Source organism: Theropithecus gelada, chromosome 7b (assembly GCF_003255815.1).
Source record: "Theropithecus gelada isolate Dixy chromosome 7b, Tgel_1.0, whole genome shotgun sequence".
NCBI lineage: Eukaryota > Metazoa > Chordata > Mammalia > Primates > Cercopithecidae > Theropithecus > Theropithecus gelada.
The window spans coordinates 26,395,513-26,422,052 of NC_037675.1; the positions used below are offsets into that span (position 1 = coordinate 26,395,513).

Consider the following 26,540-nt stretch of genomic DNA (forward strand, 5'->3'; position numbering starts at 1 on the left):
TGACTTGCTTTATTGTGATATTTCCTTTATTGTTGTGGTCTGGAACTGAACCTGCAATATCTCTGAGGAATGCCTGTATATAAATATATTATTTTAAACAACCACAAAGACTCCTATATAATGCTTCATGTGAAAAATTTCTTTTAGAACCAAGGGCTGGCGGGAGTATAAAGCTTTCCCTGAGAAAAGACTTTCCCTTCTGAAAAGACTTAACACACAATTAGGAAGAGGAAAGAGAATGTATAATCCCATTTGCAATGACTCCTAACACCTGGACACTCATTTGGTAGTTACCCTTAAAGCTGAAAGTTCTTATTTCAGAGAGCAGGATAATTCTGCCTCAGAACCTTTATAACAGACACTACTTGATTCTATCACACACCAGAGGCCAATAATAATAGCAGTAGCTACCATTTACCCTACTGAGTCCTCACTGTATGCAAGGCAGGGAGGTGAACACCTTGAAAGTCTCAATTAATCCCCCTATTAATAATAGAATGTATATCATAAGGTTATCATCCCATGTTACATATAAGAAGCTGTATCTTTCAGGAAAGCTCCCAGAGTTTTTAAGAAGGAAAACCAAATGACTACAATGGCATCCCTTGCCAATTAGATAGCATTGGGATTGCAATTAGATGGCAATTGGATGGAGCAATCCAATAGGCTGGAGTAACAAAGGTGAATAGCCCTAGCCCCCAAAGTCTGGTCTTCTATGCCTGTCTAATCACGGCATCCAAGACAGTATCCCCTGCCCAAAGTGAGGGAAAAAGGCAGGGCCTGGGCCGCTGAATGGGAAAAGGAAGCCAAGGTGCTCATCAACTCACCGGGAGAGCCTGGCCGCTTCCTTCTCTGCACCCTTTATTTTACTACAAGCCCTGTGGACTCTAGTGACTGTCTTTTGCCCTTTTTTGAGGCCAATATTTGCTAATTAATCAAGACTCTAAGACCCTGAGTGGAGGACAAGACGGTATTCCCTCAAGGGTTCTTCATCTTGAGGGGAAATACAGAAAACAAAATGCTTACTGTGCTGGGCAACGGAACGACAAAACTGACTTTAAACAGACAGATTTTAAAGGAAAATTGCTAGCTCACAGATCACCAGTTACATATAGCTTCAATATCCACCTAAACACCAGGGCACAATAAAGACTGACACCACTGATGGGTTCCTATCTGCTCCTCCTCGGCCTTTAAAGCTGTAATCCTCATGCTTTCTCAAATTGCTATGGCCTGGCTTCATGAGAGTCATAAATTCCTACCCATTGCTATATAACATGTTATTTTTAATTAAGGTAGATTTAAATTAACTGTTATGGAAATTTCCTAACACTCTATTTAATAACCAATTAGACACAACCTAATTTCCTTTACAAACTCAGAATGAAAAGAAAAAAAAAATCACAAATTCCAGAATTCACCTCTCATAAAAACCAAGTTAAGAAAGGACAGTATGTTTCAACACAAATTCAATCTCTTGCTAGTGGAAATTTGTCCAGACCAGACCAGACATAAAATATTGGTACACATCAAAATTATTGATTCATACATACAATATTGCCAAATTCTGTAAATATTTACAGACCTATAAATCTTTACATTGATTTAAGAACAAGACAAAGCCATCACTTGCTTATACCCTTGTACTGAATCAATTAAAGCTTTGGTTAAGAAAAAGCAAGAAAACAACTTCTAAGAGAGAATGACCTTAAACTGAAAAATAGGCTTTAATATGAAATGTATTGGAAATATTTTAAGTTGTAGAAAATCACAATGAGCTGAAGAATCAAGAGATTGGAATTAAGAATCCTGAGTTTGCCGGGCGCGGTGGCTCAAGCCTGTAATCCCAGCACTTTGGGAGGCCGAGACGGGCAGATCACGAGGTCAGGAGATCGAGACCATCCTGGCTAACACAGTGAAACCCCGTCTCTACTAAAAAATACAAAAAATTAGCCGGGCGTGGTGGCGGCGCCTGTAGTCCCAGCTACTCGGGAGGCTGAGGCAGGAGAATGGCGTGAACCCGGGAGGCGGAGCTTGCAGTGAGCTGAGATCCGGCCACTGCACTCCAGCCTGGGCGACAGAGCGAGACTCTGTCTCAAAAAAAAAAAAAAAAAAAAAAAAAAGAATCCTGAGTTTACTATGGATTTATGGTAGAACTGTACTGCCTCAGCTTTCTCACCTGCAAAACAGAGGCAGGCAGAAAGATGAGAGTATAGGAGGAAGAGATGACAAAGGGGTTAGATATCCAAAGCCTCTTCCTGCTCAAAAACAATTGATATTGTGATATACAGAGAATAGATTATTTCTAGAGACAGATGACTCCTCTGTTTCAACTAAAAAACAAAAGCTTTTTAAAACATCAAAGAAAATAAAGATAGAAGATAATAAATTGGCTTTAATCATCTTAGCATGAGTGTAAACTTTTATTGTTACACAAATGCAAACTTACAAAATGAGTGGTAAGAAATATTTTTGAAGTATGGCTGTATGTATCTCCCAAGCAATTTTTTTTTTTTTTTTTTTTGCTCAGTTTTATATATCCTAATGCACAGGACAAATGAAGATAATTTGACACATGCTACTATTGCCCATCATCTCTAGTTATTTTAAGACAGTAACATGTTTATCAACAGCATGCTTAGGACAACAGACCAGCACAGCAGAGCAGAAATATTCCGAGGTCACTCTTGGACCCCAATGAACAGCCTAAGAAATGCCCTGCTTCCGACTAAAGGAAGAAATGGACAATAGTCTCACTGAATTCCAAGAGAAGGTGGAGAGTGGAAAATACAGAAGAAATACGGTAGGCCGGCACAGTGGCTCACGCCTGTAATCCCAGCACTTTGGGAGGCCGAGGCGGGCGGATCATGAGGTCAAGAGATCGAGACCATTCTGGCTAACACGGTGAAACTCTGTCTCTACTAAAATACAAAAAATTTAGCCGGGCGTGGTGGCGGGTGCCTGTAGTCCCAGCTACTCAGGAGGCTGAGGCAGGAGAAAGGCGTGAACCCAGGAGGTGGAGCTTGCAGTGAGCTGAGATCGCGCCACTGCACTCCAGCCTGGCGACAGAGCGAGACTCCATCTCAAAAAAAAAAAAAAAAAAAAAAGAAAGAAAAAGAAATATGGTGGTAAATACAGACATACAGACAAGAAGATAGAATGTTTGAAGTGACAGAGATGGAAAAAAATAAAGAGGCATGAAATATAAAACCTTAATAAAGACAACAGACACACACAGGAGGAAAAAAGACTGACCAGCCACTTTGCGCATGGTCTCCAACACCGCGAAGGCATTCTATTCTGCAGAGAGAAAGCACTACATCAGATCAGATTGTACTGATTCCCAGGACAATCACCACACTGGAACTAGCTTCTCTCTGGTTTTAAGGTTGGTGGTGAGTTCCATCATCTGACATTGCTCAAGGCAGAGGATCAAGATCAAGATATCATTTGTCCTCAGCCCACACTCAGCCCTGGGATTGTGACTTGCCTTGAGCACCCCAAGACCTGAAATGTAAAACAATCTCAAATAAAAAGAAACTAGACCTAACCTATCTTTCACTCGTCTCTCCCCCAGTCCTCAGTCACATTAACCAAAAACTCATCCACTGACTCAGTCACTTTATGGAAGGATCGAGTAGGAAAAAAGAAACACAGACATTGACCTAAGCACCAGCACTCACCCTGGGGGAAGGCTCACCTACCAAGAGCCAACTGTCACGACAGGGCCTGTGCCCTCTGAGCAGCAGCTCCCACTAGTGGTGGGGAGGACAACAGGAGAACATAAGCACAGATTCACTGAGTCCCTCGATTAATGTAAAATCCTCCACATTTCACAAAGTTATTAAATACATAACCCTTACAGACACCCCAGAAGGTTAGTGTTACTAGGCTCATCATACAGATGGATAAAAGGAGGATCAGAAGGATCGAGTGTAGCATAAAGGGAAAAAGACACATTTCTAAGTGCTGACAAGTTCAAAATAACTTGTGAGTGCCTCCTGAAAATTGAAGGTACATCTCTATCCGATGAAATGCATTGGAGGTTCTATTACAACTAAGGATCTTTTCTCTTGCCCCAGCCACACTCACTGGTACACTGACTGCTGTTTCCCATCAAGCACACATACCACTTTTCTAAAGAAACTCCTCCTAGTCTAATCCATCAAACAAAGGTACTGAGTGGCTATTACAAGTAATACTGTGAGGATTCAAACTTCAATTGGAAAAAGACCTTGACTATAGTCTACCTGGGGAGGCATGACTGTCCATGCAATGACACAACCATCACACAGTCATGCAAGCTAGAGACTGAAGAGCCAATTCTGGCATCTCCCTGTTTCTCACCCTGTACTTCCAACCCATCACCACATCCAGTCACATCACTTCTTTCTATTTCTCCATACCTCCACCCAGTTTGCTCCATCTTTACCACTCTGGTCAGACTACCATCATTTCTTCCTAAACTACTGGAAGAACTTCTAAACTGGTCCACTATATCTTCTCTTGGACTTCTACAATCAATTCATCCATTTCCTTTACTGCAACAAACATGAATCTTGTCAACCTAATCACTTCAAATTCATGTTAGGAACACGGGTGACTCTTGAGAAAATACTGTCTCACACCCATTATCCTCCACTTCCAGCCATAGGGGCCTTCTGCCCTTTGCTCATACCAAGGTCTTTTCTACCTCAGGGCCTTTGCACATTCCATCACCTCCAAAATGCCATCTCCCTCCCTCTTTTTTTTTTTTTTTTTTTTTTTTTGAGATGGAGTCTCGCTCTGTTGTCCAGGCTGCAGTGCAGTGGTGCGATCTTGGTTCCCTGCAAGCTCCGCCTCCTGGGTTCATGCCATTCTCCTGCCTCAGCCTCCCAAGTAACTGGGACTACAGGCACCTGCCACCACGCCCAGCTAATTTTTTGTATTTTTTTTCAGTAGAGACGGGGTTTCACCATGTTAGTCAGGATGGTCTCGATCTCCTGACCTCGTGATCTGCCCGCCTTGGCCTCCCAAAGTGTTGGGATTACAGGCATGAGCCACTGCGCCCAGCCCTCCCCCTCCCTCTTTAACTCTACTCATCCTTCAGATCTCAGCTCATCATCACTTCCTTAGGAAACTGCCCTAATTTATTTGACTAGGCCAAATTCCCTCAAACATGTACCCCCCTGGAGCACTTAGAACAGTTGTCATGTAACATTTTATGCAATTAGTTTAGCTTCTTTAAAAAAAAACTCTATAAAAGCAGAAACCTTGTCTGATTTTGCTCACCATGAAAATCAGTTACACACAGTAGACTCTTTGAATGAAAAGACAAAGATCTAAGTTTAATACAAAAGAAAATGAAAAAGGTGCCTGAGATAATGTTGGTATATGGCCCTGCAGGATTTTAAGCCAGGAATTTCCTGGGGTCTTTTCACCCCAAAATAGCACTATGATACAGCATCTATGTGAGGAAGGGGAGAGAAACTATAATATCTTTGTCTGTCCTTTCTCCTGTTTTAAGCCTGGACATGAAATGACAAGGAAAGAAGTAGAGTGTTGCAAAGAAGCTTGGCCCTGTATGTTTGCTTTTGATAAAGGCAGGGGAAGGAGGTACCGGTAATAATACCCAAACACTTATTGAAAGAAAAACCAACTGAACCTACTGAAATAGTTGTTCCAGGTAACCTTGCCCCCTAACACCCCCCGACAAGAACCATATCCCTCTGTGGAAGCCTTTCCACGATGTAGGTCATCATCCTTACACAAAGCTGAGCATCTTTCCCCTCCTTTAAACGTCAATGGCATTTCTCTCCTTCAAAACCCAGTTTCTTCTCAAAATTTACTACAATTTCCCCATCCCTCACCTAAGCTGAGCGTATTTAAAATGCAGAGTCTTATTAATAAACGTCTGATCTTCTTTCTTTTGAAATCCAGTTTCTCAAGAATGGCCCCAGATTGTGACCATACCCTCTAGTCACGCACTGCCTCAGTACAGCATAGAGTGGTGGTCAAGAGCCTGAACTTGGGAGTCACATGGATGGGATGTGTGACCCTGGGACCAAAGGACAACTTCTCTGAGCCTTGGTTTCTGACTGAAAATAGGGCTAGTAACAGCACCTACTTAAGAGACTTGAAAGAATCCACAAAATGTCCTTAGCACAGTGCCCAGCACACTACATATGTACAGCTATTAATTAATATTTTAATCAATATCACATAGAGGAAGCCTCAGGTATTCACTGAAGTGAGCTCCTTATTCCTAAACCAAGAAGCTTATTAAAAACTTCTTAGAAAACCTCTTGGCCGGGTGTGGTGGCTCACACCTGTAATCCTAGCACTTTGGGAGGCCAAGGCGGGCAGATCACCTGAAGTCAGGAGTTTGAGACCTGCCTGGCCAACATGTTCTCTACAACATAGTAGAGAAACCCCATCTCTACTACAAATACAAAAATTAGCTGTGCCTGGGAGCGTGCACCTGTAATCCCAGCTACTCAGGAGGCTGAGGCAGGAGAATCACTTGAACCCGGGAGGCGGAGTTTGCAGTGAGCCGAGATCACACCACTGCACTCCAGCCTGGGTGACAAGAGTGAGACTCCGTCTCAAAAAAAAAAAAAGTTCTCATAAAAAGAACTTTAGACAGTTGTACCTGTGAGATAACACAGCCGTCTACAGGGAGGCAGTGTTTACTGCAGATGACAATGGGACCTGACCTACATCCTAGTTACGTATCCAGGAACTAATCATTAGCTACACCCACTCAAAAAATAAGGATGTGGGCGGTCCTTTACTCCTCCTGTCACAATGTATATTTTGTGTTTACTCAGCACACCATGAAATTCAAAGTATAAAGCACCATTTATACGTTTCTTTCTTTTGGCAGGAAGTAAGTTCAAATGTCCACCAGCCAAGTCCAGATCTGACATGAACAACCTACACACATGTATAGGCTAATATAATCTGATAAGAAAATGAGTTTAGATGGCCAGATATTCACAGCCACTGTGTTCAACTGCTTCTTGGTAACACCTGGAATTCTTTATAGGAATTAAATGTGGCATAAAAATGAATATCTTACCAGAGGAAGTTTTCATTAAAATGTCCTCAGAATTTTTTTTCTCAGCTACCTCATTTTATCTAGGGAAAACTATGTGAAAATGAACAAAATAAAATTATAATCCGTATAGGAAATTAAGCTATCTGGTTACACATGACCAAGTACTCTGCAGTAAAAACCAAGACTATGCAGGATTACAGGTGTTAAAAATAAAGAAACTACCAAATGAAGAAAGCATTCTACTATGTAGTCTCAGGAGAAACACAGAGGTTTTTCTGCTACTACTTTGAGCCAGAAAAACAGCCACCTCAGCCTCCCCAGCATTTTGGGAGGCTGAGGTGGGCAGATCACCTGAGGTCAGGAGTTCGAGACCAACCCAGACAACATGGTGAAACCCCGTCTCTACTGAAAATACAAAAATACAAAAAGTAGCTGGGCGTGGTGGTGTGTGCCTATAATCCCTGCTACTCAGGAGGCTGAGGTGGGAGAACACTTGAACCCAGGAGGTGGAGGTTACAGTGAGCTGAGATTGCGCCACTGCACTCCAGCCTGGGTGACAGAGCGAGACTCCATCTAAAAAAAAAATACACACACACACACACACACACACACACACATATATACACATACAGGTTGTGGATTGCAGCTTTCTACATCCCCAGCTTGTAGACAACATTCCCAGTGTCAGTGCAAGAGGGCTAGTGTGGTGGGGTCCATGATCCAGAAAGGCTGAGAACAGGTTTCTGGGATGGTCAAGCACATGTGTCTTTCTTCTGGGCCCTTGGGGAGGCCAAATGCCCCACTGTCCATCTGAAAGCTACCTGCCCAGGGCATTCTTTTCAGGAAAAATTTCTGAAAGTCTTTACTGCACACCAAAGAACATTAACCCACTGGGGCTTGGGGAAAACGAATAGGAGACTTTCTTTTAAGTTCAGGAATAAATGAACATTAAAGAAATCAGCTGGTCGGGCACAGTGGCTCACGCCTGTAATCCCAACACTTTGAGAGGCCGAGGCGGGCAGATCGTGAGGTCAGGAGATCAAGACCATCCTGGCTAAAATGGTGAAACCCCGTCTCTACTAAAAAATACAAAAAAAAATCAGCTGGGTGTGGTAGCAGGCACCTGTAGTCCCAGCTACTCAGGAGGCTGAGGCAAGAGAATGGCGTGAACCCAGGAGGTGGAGCTTGCAGTGAGCCAAGATCACACAACAGCACTCCAGCCTGGGCAACAGAGCAAGACTCCACTTCAAAAAAAAAAAAAAAAAAAAAAAAAAAGGAATCAGCTATACCCTTCTTCTACTGGTCAGATTTTATGTAAGTATCCACCCAGAAAAAGACGTGTTTTTTACAAGGAATATAATTTCCAACAGTGACATTATTCATCAGCATGTCTTGAAAGTATTTTCTGGGTAGCTATTTGCCAGTCAGGAAGAAAAAGGAGCAGACACAGCAAGGCCTACAGGTAAGACAGTCCTGGCAGAATGTGGCAGGACCCTGAAAGGCCCTCAAGAGTTCCCAAGAACAGCAGGACTGCAGGAACCAGGTTTGGGAAACAGGAGTGTCCTGACACCTGACACAGGCCACCTAGGACTCCTGTCTCCACAGAATCCCATTTGACAGAGGCCCGGAGAGCTCCTGGGACTCTGAAATAGGACAGGAGTGGAAACCAGAACTTCACTATCAGCACACGTTTTTCTGGATGCAACAGAGTTGTGTTAATTCCTCCAACACTTGTCAGAGGAAAGGCAGGGTAGGGAAAGGAAAAGGCACGACAGTAAGGTTTGACTTTTCAATCATGTTCTCTTTTGCTCTCTAAACCTGACTTTTCATCTGTATAATAAGAATACTCAAAACAGATTAAAAGACATCATTCAAGTGGCACCTTCTTCCTGCCTGCTAATGTCTTCAGTCTTCACTCAAGAAAGGAAGTTGCATTCCTTTACAGGCAAGTCTTATAAATAACGCTTAGGGTTTTTTGTTTGTCACCCATGGCATCAGTCCTTCCTTTCAGTGGGACTGGACTCTGAGAAGTCTTGCTACTTCCCAAAATCACTGTACATGCTCAAAGGACATTTTAAAAGCACCCAAAGTATCCAAAAGTATATATGCTTAGAGCAATTCCAAAAAATGTTTTCAGCAATACTTTTTAAGGTGGTTTACTATCTTCCAGAGGGACTTCTACAAAAGGCAAACTCATCTGGAGATTAAATGGTTTTAAGTTTTCAAGTGGTCTCTAACTTTACAATTGCCCTGGGCCATCTACTCTGGCTCCAACTCTTCAGCAAGTTTCCTTGCTAAAGGGTTTTATACCTCTATATACCACTTCATGTCCTCCTTCCCCAGAAACATTTGAGGATAAAATCAGGTATCAGTGACTGGTAAACCTCCATGACTATAGATTTCAAGACTTTTTACAAATGTTCTGTGGAACTTTCATTGTGTTTTTAAAAATACCAACACACACATGCACACTCACATACACAGCTGAAACATAAACGAGAGGCACAGAAAGATACGAAACTTCAAATAGTGATAAGAGAAAGATAAGCTAAAATCATAATGATAGACCCCCATACAAACATCCGAATGGCTAAAATGAAAATGACTTATCAAACTAAGTGTTGGCAAGAATGTGGAACGATGGAACTCTTATTCATACCTGATAGGAGCGTGAAGAGCCACACTGGAGAACTGTCTGTACTCACTAAAGCTGAACATATTCACATCTTAGAAATTAGCAGTTGTAGACACACACCCACAATCAGAAAAGCAAACCCATGTTCATCAGAAGACATACACATAAATGTTCACAAGAACATTATTCATAATACTCAAAAACTGGAAACAATTCAAACATCTGCCATCAGCAATTTATGTTCACACAAAGGAATACTATCCAAGAATGAAAATAAACAAACTACTGCTGCATACACAATGTGGATGAATCTCACAAAATCAAGGGAAAGAAGTCAGACATAGGAACCCTTAGAAGCAGAGATTAGAATGGTTGTTACAAAGAAGGAACCACAGACATTGGGCCAACTTGAGGGCAGAAGGTAGGAGGAGGAAGAGCAGAAAAAATAACTATTGGGCACTAGGCTTAGCATCTGGACAACAAAATAATCTGTACAACATAGTTCCATGACTTGTGTTTATCTATATAAAAAACCTATATGTATACCCTCGAACCTAAAAGTTTAAAAATAATAATAATTAATAATAATGGTAGTTACCAGGGGAGGAGATGGAGGGACCAGGGAGATGTTGGTCAAAAGATACGAATTTTCAGTTAGGTAGGAGAAGTGAATACATTTAGACCTACTGTACAACACCATGATTATAGTTGACAATAGTGTATTGTATACTTAAAAACTGCTAACAGAGTAGATTTTAAATGTTCTCACCACAAATAAATGATGAGTATGGGAGGTAATACATATGTTAACTAGCTTGATTTAGACATTCTACAACAAATACATATATCAAAACGTCATGTTGTACAACAATAAATATACACAATTATTTTTCAATTAAAAATAAATACAAAAGTTTTTAAAAGAAGTCCAACATAAAATACAAAATACAACATAAAAGAATACAGAAGTATTCTTTTGTATTAGGTATTCTTTTGTATAAATTAGGGGGTTAGTAGCATAGATTCTTTATGAATTTTCATTTCAACTCAAACAGGAAGTTATTATACTTCTTGTAGTTCTATTACCAGGGCTGCTCTATAGCAAGCTTTTACGTCGAAAGTGGAGAGCTTTTCAGCTCACATGTGGAAATGAGGCACAGTCTTCATTTTGGAGGCATACGTTTCTTTTTCTCAGTTTCTCTCTCATTCTGTCTTCTGCTGCTTTCTGCCTTTGTATAAATTGCAGTTTCTTGGTGCATATCTCTCTGGATATCTTATGTCTCTCTCTGGGTCCCAGGTTAGGAATTAGGCCTTATTCAAGCAAGAAGTTGCTTGGAATACTAGGGTTGGACCCATACAGACTCGGCTCCTCTACAGCCTTGGTCCAAGGATTAGCCCTCTTCATTTCTTGGAATGCTGTCAGAAATGTAGAATCCCAGGACCCACCCCAGACCCAGTGAATCAGAATCTGCATCTTAACAGGATACCCAGGTGATCACATGTACATAAAGGTTTAGAGGCACCGACCTGGGGCATATGGTGACCTGACAAACTCAGAGGCCTAGGGCTAGAAGTCACAGCCTTGCAAAGCTCATACAGGTCATCCTAAATGGCTTCTGTGTGAATGGCCTCACTCCCAGCCTGGGGCCATATGAATGAGCCATGTCTTACACCTGTAACTTTATTTTTCAAACTCATGTTATATTCTTCTGGAACTTGGGGGTGGTCAGAAAGGAGACAGAGGACAAGGGAGGTGGTTAGAATTGAAGATGGAAAGGCATGTCTGATCTCATTTCTCTGCAACTCAGGAAAAGAGGGTAATATTTGAGAGCTAAAGTCTACTGAGGCTGTTACATAGTACTGCAGGACCTTAGACAGAAGTCACTTCACCTTTCTCTACTTCAGTCTTTTCAAGTGTAAAATAGGGATAAGTAACAGTACCTACCTTTGAGAGTGTGTTGTAGGATTAAAGGAACTGACATTCGTAAAGTGCTTAGAACTGTGTATTATGTTAGCATATGATAATGTATAGGTAGTGTTAAATAAAAATTTATTATTTTTAAGTCATGGCGTTGGTTTCTCCCTGATAAAGAAACAAAAATTAATAGACTAGATAGTGAAGGGGAATCACAGAAGAAAAGCAGCTCAACATATGTTTACTGATTCTCTACCGCATGACAGACATGCATAGTTTGTATCCTCTGGAATACAAAAATGAAGATCCTTGTTTTTGAAAGAGTTCACAGTCTAGTGAGGATTGAGAGCAAAGGCTGTCCCTAAAGACGATGTCTGAGTTCAAGATTCCTGTTCCATTTTTAAAATCAGCGATTAGATAGACCGGCAAGTATGTGGTTGGCAATGTCATAAAAGGATCTGAAGTCTCATTTCTCAGTAGTGAAATTGACAAAAATGTCTACTTTATTAGCTTTGAGCTCCTTATATAAGTGCCAACTTCCTATATTCGAGGTAAACAGTTTAAAAAGAAAAAAGGGGGCCAGGCATGGTGGCTCATGCCTGTAACCCCAGCACTTTGGGAGGCCGAGGCGGGTGGATCACCTCAGGTCAAGAGTTCGAGACCAGCCTGGCCAACATGGTGAAACCCCATCTCTACTAAAAATACAAAAATTAGCCAGGCGTGGTTGCGTGCACCTGTAGTCCCAGCTACTCAGGAGGCTAAGGCAGGAGAATTGCTCGATCCCGGGAGCGGAAGTTGCAGTGAGCTGAGATTGTGCCACTGCTCTCCAGCCTGGGGGACAGAGCGAGATTCATCTCAAAAAAAAAAGAAAGAAAGAAAGAAGAAAAAAAAAAAAAAAAAAAAAAAAGAAAAGAAAAGAAAAGAAAAGAAAAGAAAAGGAAAAAGAAAAAAAGAAAAAGAAAAAAGGCCAGGGACGGTGGCTCACACCTGCAATCCCAGCACTCTGGGAGGCCAAGGTGCGTGGATCACCTGAGGTCAGGAGTTCGAGACCAGCCTGGCCAACATGGTGAAATCCAGTCTCTACTAAAAATACAAAAAATCAGCCAGGCAGTGGTGGTGGACACCTGCAATCCCAGCTACTCAGGAGTCTGAGGCAGAAGAATCTCTTGAACCCAGGAGGCAGAGTGAGCCTGGGATCATGCCACTCCACTCCAGCCTGGGCAACAAGAGCAAAACTCCATCTCAAATAATACAAATAAAAATAAAAATACGTATTGTTATAGTGCATAAGTATTTAATCTTAAAACAACTTGCTTCAGGAACACCCAGCTTCATATTCCCTGCTCCTTCTCAGCAGCAGGACTGCTTCCTTGTTGCTATTTAATGACAGGGTAGATTAAATTTTTCAAGAATAATATTAACTTCTCAATCACTAGTTACTACTGGCTTTCAGCTTAGACTGTACAAGTCAACATATTTCTAGGCAGTCTACAAACAAAAAACAGCTCACTGATACATGACCTATCTAACCAAGCTTAGTTATCAGATAGCGGTTATGGAAGGCGACTAGTCTGCAGCAAACATATTCACCTGCCAGAGGAATCAGATAATTCTCACTTCCAAATGATACGGCCACCTCTACCTTCTGGAAGGCCAGTGAGTCCCAGTGAAGCCTAGTGTATTAGGCTTCAATCCAAATATCTTTGATTACCTGATGTCAATGCAACATCAGTTCAAATGCTCTGCCCTGGCATTGTAACAAAGTAAACAATCTCATTTTCTTCAAAGTCATCAGGCCTTAAAGACTCAAACCTGACAAGCCATGAAAGCATCAAACAAGAGGTGGAACAGGGTCTCAAAGGGTACAATTACTACCCTTAGGAAACCAGCAAACATCAGGCTGTGGAGACTGGAAACTAGTTTGATTTATAGCACTTGTGGCTTTGTTAGTTTAATTCTTAAAAATGATTTGTATGTATTGTTTCCCAGAAGAAAGTTAAGATGATCCATCAACTTAGTTGAAATGTAAACACAATCTCCTGTTTCCTTCTACTTCAAATGATGATAAAGGAAACAGAAACAGAACACATTTAACAAGCCACCAACTCACCTTGGGTAAACTATGAGGATGTAATTTCCCAAGTCAGCACTGTAGGGTAACAGCATATACTTTACAGAGGTGCTTCATCGTACAGCTCATAATGTCCTCATGCCAATCCCATAAGAAGGCAAGCCAGCAGGGATTAGTGCCAGTCCCAAAAGCAAAAGAGGAAGCAGAGGCTGGTGGGGGCAAGGGGCACAGGCTCCAGGTGGGAGAATCACAGTCATGTATTTTGTTCCTTACTCCTCACCATAGAATTCTTAACCTTTGTGGGCAGGAGAAGGTCGAGAACATTTAGCATTTCAGGCACATGATGCTAGGCATATTTCTACCTGCTCAGTCTTACTCTGATCGTACAGATAAGAAACTGTGGTGCAGATGTTAATTAACTTGCCCAAGGTCCCACACACGTTAATGGTGGAGCTATGCTTCTCACTCAGCCCTGTCCCATTCTGAAGCCATCTTCTCTATACTGTATCAGCTTCTCCTCAAAGTATGATCCACTCAACAGCAGCATCTGCATCAGTGAGAGCTTGTTACAAGTGCAGAATCTCAGGCCCCGTCCCAGACCTACTGAATCAGAATCAGCATTCTAACAAACTCTCAAGAGGCACTGTGGCACCACACTGATAAAGAGAGAAGAATGTCTACCCCAGGGGCAACTGTGTCAGCTCCAGTGGTGTTAAACCTCATTTAGTACAATGCCTCTTGGACCCAAATACGTTGATGTTCATGTAATGCTGAGCACCACATGAACCCTCTTTGAACACAGAGATTTTTTTTTTTTTTTTTTTTAAAGAGGGAGAAGGCAGTCTTGACAGAGTTCTACAAACAAATTAGATGATGACACTAAAATGTCTATCACAGTCAGATCTCCAGGGGGAAGCTAAACTGAAACTGCAGAGTCAGCATGCCCTCTGGTGGATCACAACAAGGAAGCCTGAATATGGAATTTGTCTCTGGAGGAAAATCTAGAACACACTCAGATATGAAGATGGCAAGGCACTTGCCATGAAAACGATCCCACTGACTCAGGAGCAACTTGGAACAAAACCCTTTTAATTCAGGTAGTAAACTTTCGAATGAGAGAGTAACAAGAGCATTCTAGAAAGCCAAAGACAAACAAGAAGAAAGGAATAATCCAGGTATTTTTTCCCAATAGCAGAAAATTTAACCTGAAACTGAAACCCTATTTCTGGAGTTGTCTCACCTTTTGTTTTGTTGTTGTTGTTGTTGTTGTTTTAAACTCTCCTTCGGATCCAACCATCTTCTTCCTATTTTTAAAAATTTAATAATTCATACACCGTAAAATTCACCTTTTAAAGTGTGCAACTCAGTAGTTTTCAGTGTATTCGCAAAATTGTGCCATCATCACCCTATCTAATTCCTGAAGATTTTCATCATCCCAAAAAGAAACCTCAGACCCATCAACAGTCTCGCCCCATTTCTCCCTCTTCCAACCCCTGGCAACCACTAATTTACTTCTGTCACTGTGGATTTTCCTATTCCGTACACTTCATAATGGAATCATGCAATATATGGTTATCTGTATCTGGCTTCTTTCACATAGCATGTTTTCAAGGTCCATCAATGTTGTAGTATGAATCAACATTTTGTTCCTTTCTATGTTTGAATAGTTTTCCTTGCATGGATGTACCACATTTTCTTTATCCATTCATCAGCCTATGATTAAGAATAAGACTGCTGGCCAGGCGCAGTGCCTCATGCCTGTAATCCCAGAGGTCAAAGCAGATGGATTGCTTGAGCCCAGGAGTTCGAGATCAGCCTGGGCAACACGGTAAAACTCTGTCTCTACAAAAAATAAGAAAATTAACCGGAGGTGGTGGCATATGCCTGTAGTCCCAGCTACTAGAGAAGCCAAGGTGGGAGGATTGCTTGAGCCTGGGAGGTCGAGCCTGCAGTGAGGAGAAATTATGCCACTGCACTCCAGCCTGGGAGATAGAATGAGACTCTGTCTCAAACAAAAAAAAAAAAAAAAAAGGAATAAGGCTGTTATGAATATTCATATTTTCATGAACATGTTTTCAGTTCTCTTGTGCATCTATCTTGCAGGGGAACTGGTCATTAGGTAGCCAATGTTTAACATTTTGAGGAACTGCCAACCCCTTTTCCCAAGTGGCTGTTCCATTTTACATATTCACTAGTAATCTGATGTAGGAGGGTTCCAATTTCTCCACATTCTCCACCTGGCCATCCTGGTGGGTGTGAAGTGGCATCTCACTGTGGTTTTGATTTGCATCCCCCTAATGACTAATGGCACAGGAACACTTCCATGCCCCACTTCAGTTCCAGGCACCCCTGCCTGCTTTCATCCTGAGTGTTGCGTCTCCACTCCTGCAACTAGCTGTCCAGTCCTCTCTATAACTCGTCTGCTATTTCAATGAATTTACAGAATCAAAAAACTTTTTGTTTTGTTTTGCTGGGGACAGGATATTACTCTGTTGCCCAGGCTGGAGTGCAGTGGCATGATCAGGGCTCACTGCAGCCTTGACCTGCTGGCATTACAGGCATGAGCCACCAAGCCTGGCCTTAGTAGGTTCTTTGACCACCACCGCAGATTCAGTAAATCTCACACTGTGCTGGGCACAATCCATTTTCTTGTATGCTCTGAAAATTATTTATATGCAGGTACAAATGCAAGTCTTTACTCCTGCTTCATTATCCCTCCAACCTAAAATGTCCCTTATCCCTAGAAGAGTGCTACCCACTATTTATATTATCGCAGTCCAGCCCCTTGGTGGAGACTTTCTTAGTGACCACAGCTTAAAATGTTCTTCTCTACTCTGAAATAAAAAATAAGTAACCACTTACAGAGTTCATTAATTAATAGCCATACTTAATGAATGTCAATATTAAACCACATATTAAAATTGTGGTTTGTGATAATTCAGTAATGGAGTCCTGAAAGATACATATATAACCTCAGAAACATTCTGTATTCTGGGAAACGCTGACTTGAATAAATGTAACCAAGTTTTTGTTGTTGATATAGTTAACTATAGTACTTCTCATAGTCTTTGATATAATGATGCCCATGTTGAGAATCTCTACAAGAGGAAAAAAATAATAGGCAGTGCTTCCCAAATGGATTTGTCCTTTATAAGAGTACACCGATTTAACACCCACCCCAACAGCATTTTACCAACACATTCTTGGAACTGCTGAGCTAACTGCTCAGCAATTCTATCAGCTGGACAGCATTGAGTAGAAACCATATTTTCTATCAGAATAAGGAACTAAATTTGCTTTGTTTGAGGATGCCATCAATTAATAGGCACTACACTAACATACCAGGTTACAGAAGAAGAGAAAAAAACTGTACATTAAATGAGTTTATATATATATATATATATATATATATATATATTTTTTTTTTTTTTGAGAAGGAGATTCACTCTTGTTGCCCAGGCTGGAGTACAACAGTGCAACCTCAGCTAAATGCAACCTCCGTCTCCCAGATTCAAGCAATTCTCTTGCCTCAGTCTCCCAAGTAGCTGGGATTACAGGTGCCCGCCACCACATCCAGCTAATTTGTTTTTGTATTTTTAGTAGAGACGGGGTTTCACCATGTTGGTCAGGCTCTTGAACTCCTGACCTCTTGAACTCCTGACCTCAGATGATCCACCTGCCTTGGCCTCCCAAAGTGCTGGGATTACAGGCGTGAGCCACTGTGCCTGGCCTAAATGTGTTCTTAATTTTTAAGATCCATCTGGACTTCTGAAGTCAGAAAAAGAATGTATCTTAGAAATGAGCTAGTGCAGTATAACTAGTGTTTTAGTTTAAAAGCACCCTCTAGGAGCATTGAGAATAATGTTCTAGGAATGGGCCCTGACTCTCTGTGACTCAGTAATAACAGTCCTAATGACCAAAAAGAAATAAAGTGTCATAATGACTGTCTCACAACAGACTTATTAAAGGGAGCAAAGATATCACGTACTGAGAAAAGTGAACAATGGTGATAAGAGGCTGCCCTCACACTGGAAAAAATCCCAGCAGCAAAAAGCATGGGTAACACCCAAAATATAAACATCACGTTATGGGAAGGAATTTTAAAATAGAAATGTTCCCTACTAAGTGGGAAAAACCATTTAAATTAGCTAATGAATCTTAAGAATGACAACCAGAAGGCTGTGTCTTCACCAAGTGCTGATTGCTGTCAGGAAGACAGGTTTGGGCCTTGAAGTTTTATCTACTAAAACACTAAGTGTACACTTGAGTTTTTTAAAGGTTTCTGATTTACTGATAGGTTTCTCTAGTGCTAATCATTTTAAAACTAAAAGAAAGCACAAATGGACAGCTGAGATAAAGCCTGACAGTGAGCTGGGATCCCATTTGGCATAGCAATACAAGAACTAGTTAAAGCGCTGACTGACCTCCTCTTATACCTAGTTCATTTGGGCGCTACATTACGTAAACTTTATTTCTTCCTTAGGATGTTATTGCAGGAACCTTTCTGACTCAAGCAGGTTCCCACAGCCTCTCTGATGCAAAGCAGTCAAAATTCAAGGCCACAGTCTAGGTCATAGGAAGTCATGGTGAGCTCTCAGCACAGGACTATGGCGTGGGGGAAAAGGAAAAGAGCTTAAGACTGCGTTAAGTCCCAATAGTGCTTGATTACAAGCTAGGTTACACAGGACACCACACTAATACTGATCAGCTGCCCCTGAAAGCCAGCCCTCTACCCTCTGAGAGACCGAGAGAGGGTCTCAGCCACTGCCAGTGCCACCACCATTCTCCAGAAGGAATGAAAGGCCTTTGCCAGGTCTAACCACCGTGGGACATTTGTTGCGGGGTGTACTTCATGCTCCCTCAAGGGCCTGGGTAAGCTGTCCATTCAGAAAAGACACCACTGCAAATTCTTCTTAAACTTGTTCCCTAGGTGATCTATTCTGTCCTCCAACCTTAAGGTTCAAGCTGTCAGAACTGTACATAACCTCCTTTCCACAAATGTCTGAGGTTTATTCAAAAAAGGAAATAGGGTAGATTTTGGATTTTATAAATTATAAAGGTCACCAATCTTGCAGTACCCAAGGGTGATCTAAAATCTGAGACTACCTATTTTACAGTATGAAAAGAAGGGGGAATCCTACCTCTTTGTAAAATTCATCCATTTAAAGAGCAATCAGAATTATTAAACCTAGATAATGGTAAGTGGCACAGGCATTGGAATATAAAATGCCTAAGGAGACTTCCCAACATACCCCCAAAGAAACCTTGTCTCTGTATATGAGCTAGGAAAATAATGGCATTTCACAACAAACTTCATCTCTCTTACTATCTCCCACCCCATAAGTTAGTGATTCTATAGGCATGGTCTGCAGCAGCATTAGCATCATCTGGAACTAGACAGAAATGCAAATTCTTGGGCCTCCACCCTAGACCTAGAGAATCAGAGACTCTGGCAGTATAGCCCAACAACCTGTGGTTTAACAAGCCCTCCAGATGATTATCTTCAAGTGTGAGAACCATTGCCCTAAGATTAGGGAAGATGCTGCACCTGCAGTGGCTCAGGAGCCTGTGTGAATCCTATTTAACTGAGTGATAATCTCACCTGTTCTTGCCTTCAATTGATATTGGCTTTTAATCTTCATAGACTTATTTCACAGATTAGGAGTTGAGTCCTTAGTTCAAGGTCACTATTAGAGGTCAAGTCAGAGCTCCATCCCAGGATCTGCTGACTTCTTCATCAGCCTTGAGTTTCAAACTAAGGCCTTTCTTTCTAACCATGCCAATTCTGGGGCCCAGGACCATGAATGTTGATAATGCCACCCCAGTCATCTCCTAATCCACATCATGCTGCCTTTCTCAGATAAATATGAGGACTGAAGCTCCAAATCTTAAAATCAAAAGAGATGGATTTGAAAATAGAGAAAGAAAAAGGGTAAACAGATGTTTCCAAAGGCCCAAGCAACTAAACCACTTGGAAATGAGTGGATAAAGAGAAGACTTAGATGTCTTGTTATAATTAAGAATTAGCTCATTCAAAACAACTGAGTAAAGAGCACAGAGACAATATCTAAGACCAGAATGGTGCTTTAAAGTTTTCTTAGCACTTTTCATTTCCATTATCTCATCTGAGTTTACAACAACCCTGCAATGGAGGGAGGTAAGGCCACGATTATCTCCATTTGACAGAAGAGAAAACTGAAGTTCAGAGTGGCTAATCATTTGTCCATCAGCACTGTCATCAGCTGTAAAGCTGAAACTTGACCTCAAGTCTGTCTGAATCTAGAACGGTGTAGTGTATCCACATTATGTGATTCGCATGTCTACAAATCTGCCCCAAAGCAGACTACACTCAAAGAAAAAGCAAAGAGAAAAACGGGCAGCAGAAATGGTGAGCCCCTAAATCCTGGCACTTGAGCAGTGTGAGGGTGTCCCTTTAAGAACTTAACACACAAACCCAACAGCCAAGGTGTTCAGCCAAAAAAGAAGAAAAAGAGAGGCATATTTCTAGCCTGCATAATCATTTCTGGACCGATTCCCACTAGCAGCCTCTGAGGCGAACAGCGGCTCACAGCCTCGGATGAAGCTCCTCCACCCCCAGGGTTATGACAGCGCGGCTCTGACTATTGTGCAGGCAAAACCCCAAAACTCAAAACAAGAAGTGAAAAAAGTGGAGCCAGGAAAAATTCGTCGGCATCCTCCACACCCTTACAATTCGCACAATGCCAGTTCCAGGGTCCTGGGGTCGCCCGGACTGCAGTCTTAGGAGAGGGTGGAATGAGGTGGAAGTCCCTGCGGACCCACCGACCCTATCCTCTCCCACCCAGTCCCTAGGGCAGCGTAATAGGAAGGGGAGAGGGTTCGTTATGAAATCCTCGGGCCAGAATCAAAGGCAGATACACATCGGGGACTTTCTCCTATGGAACAATATGTCTTTCCAAATTCTCTACCTGCAGGTCCTGTCCTCTGCGAAGATGAACCGGGTGGGGTGGTGAGGTGGCGGGGTGTTATAAACCTGAGGAAAGGCTGGAGGGAAAATCGAGCCACCCACCTACTCCAGCCACGTTGCCCAGCGGTGTTGGCAAGGCTCGATGCCGACGTGCACCGCAAGCGCGAATTCGGAACCTGGCGCCCTTGACCGAGTCTGAGATCGGAAAGGGGGCATCGCCCAGTGCCAGCGCCCTGAGGGCAGGGTGCCGTGCCCGCCAGAAAAGCTCGCCTCAATTTTGGCAGTAATGATTTTCCTAGAAGATGCCAGAGTTCGCGAAGATCGGAGTGATTCGCAGATTTCTGCGCTGAATCTAGGGGCGCAGCGACCCCGAGTTCCCCCACACTGGGAATCTCGGGGCGGCATTCTCGGGGCCCATCCCATCGCGGGGACAGTGCGGAAAGAAAGGCTCCATCCTCAACTTTCTCGGAGGAAATCACTCCATTCCGTGGCGTGCCCAGTACTGCCCGCACAACGGGTCCCAGGGTTGGAGAGAACCAGGCACATGAGTCCCTCTCTGCGCGCACAAAGCAGCTGCGCCGGGGCGCGCGGCCCCCTCTCCCGCCACCCGCCAACTTGGAAGAATCTCTCTGGGCGCCTGTCTATTCCCCCGGCCTCACAGTCACCCGCCTCGGACGGAGCGCCAGGTGCCCCAACAGCCCTGGCGGCTGCAACCGCATCTCCCTCGCTTGGCCTCCTCCCTGACCGCGCGGTTCCCCTCGCCCCGGTCCTACCGTGCAGCCTGGCTCGCGCCCCAGCCGTGGCAGTGCGCGGCACGCGTCCCAGCGCTCGAGGCTCCTCCCCGGGGGGCTGCCCCGCGCGGGGCTTCGGGCTCCGGACAAGGCTTAGCCGGCCCGGGTGCTGGTTAGCCGCCGCTCGCGGCTCCCGCGCCGGCTCCTGCTGCCGCGCGCGAAAAGGGAGGGGTGGGGGGGAAACTCCCGGCAACTCCAACTCCGGGCGCTGGAGCTCCAGCTGCAGCCGCGCGCCCGCCCGCCGCCGAGTGCGAGCGCCTGCGAAGCAAACCTGCCCCCGCTGCCGCCTCTGAGCATGCTCAGTGCCGCCGTGGGCGAGCCCGAGCGCCCTGGCCCGGGGCAAAGAGCAGCAGCTGGGGGCCGGGACCTGCCGCAGGCTAGGGAGCGCGGAGGTGGCGGAGGAAGTGAAGGGCCAATGTAGGGACGGGGTCCCAGAGCCAAAGACCCAGGAGAGACTGGTCTGGGCGCAAGAGCCGGTGCGACTTTCATAGCTTGTGGGAAGTTTGTGGGCTAGAAAGCAGGGCTGCTTCTGTGAGCTTCTCTGTGAGACTGTATTCGAAAGGACAACCAGGAAACATTTTTTTTCTCTCCAGGAAAAAACGAATAGACCCAGCCGATGGATTTTTATCCTGTGTGCTCTTTTCTTTATTCTTAGGGTAGCAAACTCAAAGAGCTAATGGGGCCTGACAGGCACTGTAACTGGGAGGAGGCGAACTGGAGAGAGCTCCGAAGGCAGGGCCGCTTTTCTGCTCTCAGTGTCCGTTGCTATCGGGCAAGAATTAGACCTAGTGTTGCTAGATTTTCTGATTTTTCCAGAAATGGAGTATATTGATGTACAATATCCTGATTTTTAAAATCTTGATAAATTCAATTTTCTTAAAACACCCTGCACTAAACAAAACATATCTGCGTCCCCTCCCTGCTGAACCCTCCCATACAATGATTTGAGCATTGTGATTCTGCATTCTTTTAGCGAAGTGGTGCTGAGTGCTCACTGTGATTTGGGAAAGTGCTGGAAAGGATCCAAGATGATTCAGAATATCTTCAAAGTACTACTAGTTACTAGGGGAAATGGGTTTTCCTAACAGTACAGTGCTACACTTAAATGCTGGAGCGTTCAAAAAGAAAGAGGTTACTAATGTAGAAAGCGGTTGTAAGAACTAACTTTTGGGAAACATCATTAGTAAAAGTATCTGAGTGGGGAGTCACTGCAGGGCCAGGGCCGGTAACAGTGTCCCGGAAGGCACTTTTGAGCCTGAAGCAATAGGAAAAAACCCTAAACTGACCCTGTCTTTATTTAAAATTTTGATATTTTTCATCATGCATTTTTTGATGTTAATTTTGATTTTTTGAAATATTCCGTTAAAATATTAACCTTGATTATTGAGTTCTTTGGTGAACCTTTCAATGCTGTGACTCACCTCACCCTAGCCTGGCCCTGTTGGGGTGTTAGATGGTGGGTACACAGACCTGCTTGGTTGGAGTGCAAGGGGTAAGCATTAGCATAGTGAAATGGGAAGGAGGGTTTGAGCTGTAGATGGGGCCTCAGGCAGAAGTCCTGACTGCCAGTCTGTGGCTCCTGCACTTTATCTGTAGACTATGTGGAGATAGCAGAGATACTGGGGGAAGAGACAATCCAAACCGAACTCTGGGAAGATGGACAGGGTATCAGTTTTCTGATACCCTAGGTATCCCCATTTGGCAGCTCCAGTTTTATGAAAATCAGATAAAATTGTCCAATAAAGTAAGTTTATTGTGCTCTGCCTATCTCTGTAGAGACATGTCGTGGGGCTACCTTAGTGCCAACGAGTAGAGCACCGGGATCCTGATCTAAACCTCAGCCATTTCCCCATCAGGCTTCCATGGGCAAGTGGCTCAACCTCTAAGCTGCACTTTCCTCATCTGTGGAATGGAAAACAATTCTCATGGCGTTTATGTGAGAATCCAAAGAAATATATGTCTAAGGGCTTTGAAAATGTTGAGAGTTCTTATCTACACGTCATCTGTGTAAAATCTGAATTGAAATAAGGACCTTTTTGCTTGACAAAAGTTGTTCTAAGTAGCAAGCTTCTTTAATTTAGCAAGCCTTTCTAATGTGTTGGGATGATATTTACAAAACTTTGGAATCAGCTTTTGGGTAACTCAATAATTCTGTGAAGTAAGATATTACTGTACTAGCTTCTATTGCCAGTCATCTCCCCGCTCTGCTACCTTCCCTTTTTATCTTCACTTGCATCTTTTTGTTTTCAATATTGCAGATCTAGTCAAGAGGACTCTCCCCCTCTGTACAAAGTGGTCTCTAACTCATGTACTGTTCATCATGGTAGTGTCTGCCTCAAACACCTGGGACCTACCTTAGTGTGGGAGATGATTCTCCCTGCAGGTAGCCTAATCTGTTGCTGCATTCATGGAGAACAAACCGCTGCTTATCTATGGGAAGCATTTTAAGCATGCAGACCTCTCAAAGAGAAAAAAAAAAAAGCTTGAATGTTTACACAAGAAGCCTTCCAGAAGTCATGTAAAGGAGGAAGTACCTAGCCCTGGATGTGTCACATAACAAGGAGTTACAAATATTTGCAAAATAAATAGCAATTTCCATCATCAAAATCTTCTGCATCTCTGTTTCACCTCCCACAGTGCCTAGGAATTGTTATAATTTTTTTTAAATCACAATAATGGTAAGGTCATAAAGAAGAGCAAGAAGAACAGGAACTAAACATTTATACAGGGAGGGGTTCTGTACTTTAACAAGTAAAATACTTTGCTGACATTTTAAATTGTATTTTTAATTGCTGTTAGCAAATAATACATGGTATTTAAAAAGAGTTCAGTGCACAAAAGCTCAGTACAGGAAAAAGCAAGTTTCCCTCCTCAAGAAAGACTAATGTTGCCTGTTTCTTCCATATAGTTATAGAAATACCCTATGCATGTGAGAGCAAGCATAGTCATTTTATTTTCCATAAAATCTGATCATGACATGATGGAACTGAAAAAGACCTTACGGTTCATCTAGATGTTAAGTTAGAGGCTTTTAAATTGCTATTCTGATAAAGAAAAGGAAAACCTAAACGCGATCTTCCCTGTGTCATAAGTAAACTCATGGTTGTAAGGATGCCAGATCACGTGGCAAAACCCTCCGTGTGAATGTTAATCACATTAAGTGATACAAGGAAAATCTGAGTTCACCTAAAGTTGCCCTGAAACCCATAATGCCCACTGTCAACCTCATCCTAAAACACCCATGGATATAGATGTCTTAGTTCCCTACGGCTGTTGAAGGAAGTGCTGTCTAAATAACAAATGGAATAAATTGACATGGACACAGAGGGCTTGATCGGGAATTGGGCATTATAATGTGACTATTTGGAACAGCATCTCTTATGCATCATCAATCACAGTATGTCTTCAAGACTAGTAAAGTCTATATTTAAACTTCTTTTTCTGCTACATGGTATAGCAAGTAGCTTTTCAGATTCTTCATTCTGATGATGTAATTTCAGATAAGACATTTAGGGAGTCATCAGCTTATTAACTTTTGGGTTGAACCATATGAAACTGCCATTTTTATTAGTCATAGTTTCTAAAATATTGGAAATTTCAAATGTTCCATCTTGATTATATTCCTCAAAGTTAGTCCTTGTTCTAGAGCTGTAAGAGGACTTCCTTTAAGTTTTTTAGAATATCACATTTTCCTGTAAGAGCTGTGTCACTAAGCTAGTTCCAAAAAACCTATTTAATGTTTGGAGTTTGTAATGGTACCAGATTCACATCTGGTCCTAGGAGCTGGGCCTATTCTGTTCAATAAGGTCAAGAAAAAGAAAGAAATTTCTCTTCCTCTCTTGAGGGGTATAGCACCAGCCTTTCTGGGCCTTGAGATAGGTGAAAATAATAATTATTTTCCTTTCTGCTCTTTTTGCACCTTACTTCTCCAATATTCTCCTGAAATCCTTTTTCATGCACCTATTGTCCTCATTCTGTCTGGCCTTTTTCTATCTCAATCAGCTTGTCTTTGCTCTCTATTCTTAACAATCAGCATTCATTTAGTATGCTGCAAGTTGGAACTAAGTAAAATAACTTGATTAAATTAATTCACACTCGTGTGCAAGACTATCAGCCCTTCTAAAGACATATGCAATTTTAAGAGGATCTTATAGACTCAAATGAACATTTCCGTAAGAAAATTTTGGAGTTTGAAAAATGACTAGAGAAAGAATCCTGCGAGTGAGGGGCAGAAATAATATATTGAGGAGCAGGAATATTTGGTTCAGTTCCTCATTTTTCTACATTTTGTAATTTCTTCTCACCCTTTTAATATAAAAATATGGATTATTTTAAAGTTTAGGATTTCATTTTGACTTTCACAATGGCTGTCTTGCCAGTAGCACTGAGCACCTCCAGACTAGGGAGAGGTCTGCGCCTACTGCACGTATGTGCCATTTGTAAATTGTGAATGAAATGTGTCACTTCTGGTAACATTGGTATGATGGGATCTGGGAGACCTTTGAAATTCAGATGGGCTTATGGAGCTTATATTTGGGACCCTATTCTGTTTCCTATACAATTAGCCTTGGTCTGTAGTTTCATCCTTTAAGGGTTCTAGCTGTCTATAACTGGAGTCCACCTTCTTTTTTGACTGAGTTGACACGGTCAACATTTTATCTCTAAGTTACTAAACATATAGTTCCTCCTCTGCTCTGCTTTTAAGAGTCAAGATAAATATTGACTACCAATATCAAATTTGGTGAGCTTTGGCCCACTATCGTTCACTATAAGATGGAACATTTCTGAGAGACATGGCAAACTGTGGTTCTCATTTCTTTCTTCTCACCTTTATTGGTTTTCCATTGTTCTCCAAGCTTCTTTCCACTTTTCTAATTGTATTACTTCATTACTGAAACTGCATCAGCTTTCCTATGCCAGTGTTTATAAATGAGACATAGATTAGAAGGAGAGATAGTTCCTTGGAAAAAACAAAATAAAGCAATTTTTTTCTTGCAAAAGATGTGGTTACATCCTGAACTTGGTTGCTCTGTAATCATTTTATATTTCTTAGCGACCCCCTTTCAATCAGATTATTAGTTCCTTGAGTGCCGGGAACAAGTCTTAAGGATCTTTAATTACCTCACCAAACACCTAGCACAGA

The 26,540-nt window shown here is 42.5% G+C and overlaps 1 protein-coding gene across 4 annotated transcripts in view; it reads right to left on the bottom strand.

Annotated features, from left to right (window-relative positions):
- The window catches only part of STXBP6 (syntaxin binding protein 6), a 253,094-nt gene extending 231,332 nt beyond the window's left edge, over positions 1 to 21,762 (bottom strand). For 2 of the 4 annotated variants that reach the window (XM_025391915.1, XM_025391916.1), the window contains exon 1: positions 21,380 to 21,762. The gene's annotated coding sequence lies outside the window, so the exon portion shown is untranslated. Of the gene's footprint in view, positions 1 to 20,708; positions 20,802 to 21,379 lie in introns of all 4 variants that reach the window. The other 2 variants (XM_025391917.1, XM_025391918.1) reach the window with 2 other exon arrangements.
- Positions 21,763 to 26,540: the final 4,778 nt, after the last annotated feature.